The sequence below is a fragment of the Serinus canaria genome, chromosome 27 (genome assembly GCF_022539315.1).
Source record: "Serinus canaria isolate serCan28SL12 chromosome 27, serCan2020, whole genome shotgun sequence".
Lineage (NCBI taxonomy): Eukaryota > Metazoa > Chordata > Aves > Passeriformes > Fringillidae > Serinus > Serinus canaria.
In genome coordinates, this window is record NC_066340.1 from 745381 (window position 1) to 748426 (window position 3046).

The window sequence follows — 3046 nt, forward strand, 5'->3', positions numbered from 1 at the left end:
GGCTCCACCGCCGTTTCCACATTTGAAGGAGCCACGTTGGTTGGAAAAAGCAAAAGCTCCTGGACAATGATCCACAACCTACCGTGCAATTTGGGGAGGGTGTAATTACACGCCAAAAAAAAAAATCCCCGCCTGTGCCGGGGCCGGGAGCTCGGCAGCGGAGCGGGAGGGACGCGGCCAATGTGGCACCGGGGGAGGGGGAGCTCCCGCCGCTCCGCTCGGGGCGGTTTTGGGGAATGCGCTGGGAAATGGGGCCGGGGCAGGGAAAAAGGGGGGTTCAGCCCTGGAGACCCCCACGCCCTGCTGGGGGGCTGTGGGCTCGTGGATACTGGGAATACTGGGAGCGCTGGGAGCGCGCTGTTTGTGGTGGTGCCGAGAGCTTGAAGGCTCTGTGGGGTAATGGGAATACTGGGAACGCTGGGAATACTGGGAGTGCTGGGAGTGCTCTGTTTGTCCCCACTGTCACTGTGCCGAGAGCTTGAGGGCTCTGTGGGGTAATGGGAATACTGGGAACGCTGGGAATACTGGGAGCACTGGGAGTGCTCTGTTTGTCCCCACTGTCACTGTGCCGAGAGCTTGAGGGCTCTGTGGGGTAATTGGAATACTGGGAACGCTGGGAATACTGGGAGCACTGGGAGTGCTCTGTTTGTCCCCACTGTCACTGTGCCGAGAGCTTGAGGGCTCAGTGGGGTACTGGGAATACTGGGAACACTGGGAGCATTGGGAGCACTCTGTTTGTCCCCACTGTCACTGTGCTGAGAGCTTGAGGGCTCAGTGGGGTACTGGGAACACTGGGAATACTGGAAGCACTGGGAGTGCTCTGTTTGTCCCCACTGTCACTGTGCTGGAGAGCTTGAGGGCTCAGTGGAGTACTGGGAACACTGGGAATACTGGGAACACTGGGCTCATTCTATTTGTCCCCCTACTTCCACTCTGCTGAAGGGATGAAATCTTGGAATACTGGGAGCACTGGGAGCTCTGTTTGTCCCCACTGTCACTGTGCCGAGAGCTTGAGATCTCAGTGGAGTAATGGGAACACTGGGAATACTGGGAATACTGGGCTCATTCCATTTAATCCCCACTCTGCTGAAGGGATTAAATCTTGGAATACTGGGAGAACTGGAAGCACTGGGAGTGCTCTGTTTGTCCCCACTGTCACTGTGCCGAGAGCTTGAGAGCTCAGTGGGGTACTGGGAACACTGGGAATACTGGGAATACTGGGCTCATTCCATTTGTCCCCCTTCTCCCATTAGCTGAAGGTTTGAAAGCTCCTTGGAATACTGGGAATACTGGGAGCACTGGGAGCGCTCTGTTTGTCCCCACTGTCACTGTGCCGAGAGCTTGAGGGCTCAGTGGAGTACTGGGAATACTGGGAGCACTGGGAATACTGGGCTCACTCCATTTGTCCCCCTCCTCCCACTATGCTAAGGGTTTGAAAGCTTGGAATGCTGGGAATACTGGGAATACTGGGAATACTGGGAGCACTGGGCTTGGCCTTCACCTCCACTTGTCCCCCCTACCAGGGTACAGAGGCCTTGGAGTTCCACTGGGTTACTGGGAATACTGGGAGAACTGGGAGAACTGGGCACGGGTAACCTCAGTCCACCCTGTCCCTGGGACTGTAGGCTCATCGGGGTACTGGGAATACTGGGAGCACTGGGAGTTCATCCCTCCTGCCACCGCGCCAGGGGGTTTGGAATTCTGGGAATGCCGGGAGAGCTGGGCTCAGCTCTCACACCCTGCCTGCACTCCCAGCATCCTGTGAGGCTGGGAATACTGGGAATACTGGGAGCACTGGAGCACTGGGAATGCTGGGAATAATGGGAATGCTGGGAGTACTGGGAGTAGCTGGGAGTTGGGAGTACCTGGAATACTGGAGCACTGGGAATGCTGGAGCACTGGGAGTACTGGGAATGCTGGAGCACTGGGAGCACTGGGAATGCTGGGAGTACTGGGAATACAGGAGCACTGGGAATAATGGGAATACTGGGAATGCTGGGAGCACTGAGAATGCTGGGAGCACTGGGAATGCTAGGAGCACTGGGAATACTGGAGCACTGGGAATAATGGGAGTACTGGGAATAATGGGAGTACTGGGAATAATGGGAATACTGGGAATGCTGGGAGCACTGGGAATACTGGGAGCACTGAGAATGCTGGGAGTACTGGGAATGCTGGGAGCACTGGGAATACTGGAGCTCTGGGAGCACTGGGAATGCTGGAGCACTGGGAATAATGGGAGTACTGGGAATAATGGGAATACCGGGAGCACTGGGCTCACTCGCTCTGTCCCCATCCCTGCTATGCTGAGCGCTTGCAGGCTCAGCAGGTTACTGGGAGCACTGGGAATACTGGGAGCACTCTGCTACTCCCTCCTGTCACCGTGCTGCCCACTCAGAGGCTCGGTGGAATAACTGGGAGCACTGGGAATACTGGGAGCACTGCAGAGTGACCCCACGTTGGAGCAGGAGCTCCCACCAGGACGTTCCTTGATCTTCCTTCAGAAAAGCCCCAAATCCGCGCAATTTAAGGATGAAATAAAGGGGAGGGGGGGACACACGACACCTCAGCCCCCTCTCCCCCCACCCCATTTGGAGATTTTTTTTCCCCCTGCCATTAAATTTAAATATTCAATCAAACACTCAGAAGGAGGGGCGGGGTGGGGGTCACTCATGTGCCCACCCGTGGCTGTGGGGCCACGCCAGTGTCCCAGCCCTGTCCCCTTATCCAGCCCCAGATCCATTCTTCAGATCCACTCTCCAGCCCCATTCCATTTTCCAGACCCAGACCCAGACCCAAACCCATTCTCCATTCCCCAGATCCATTCTCCAACCCCAGATCCAGCCTTGTATCCATTCCCCAGCCCTGTATCCACTCTCCATTCCCCAGATCCACTCTCCAGCCCCAGATCCATCCTCCATTCCCCAGATACAGCCCTGTATCCACTCTCCAACCCCAGATCCACTCTCCAGCCCCAGATCCCTTCTCCAACCCCAGATCCAGCCCTGTATCCATTTTCCAGCCTCAGATCCATTCTCCATTCCCC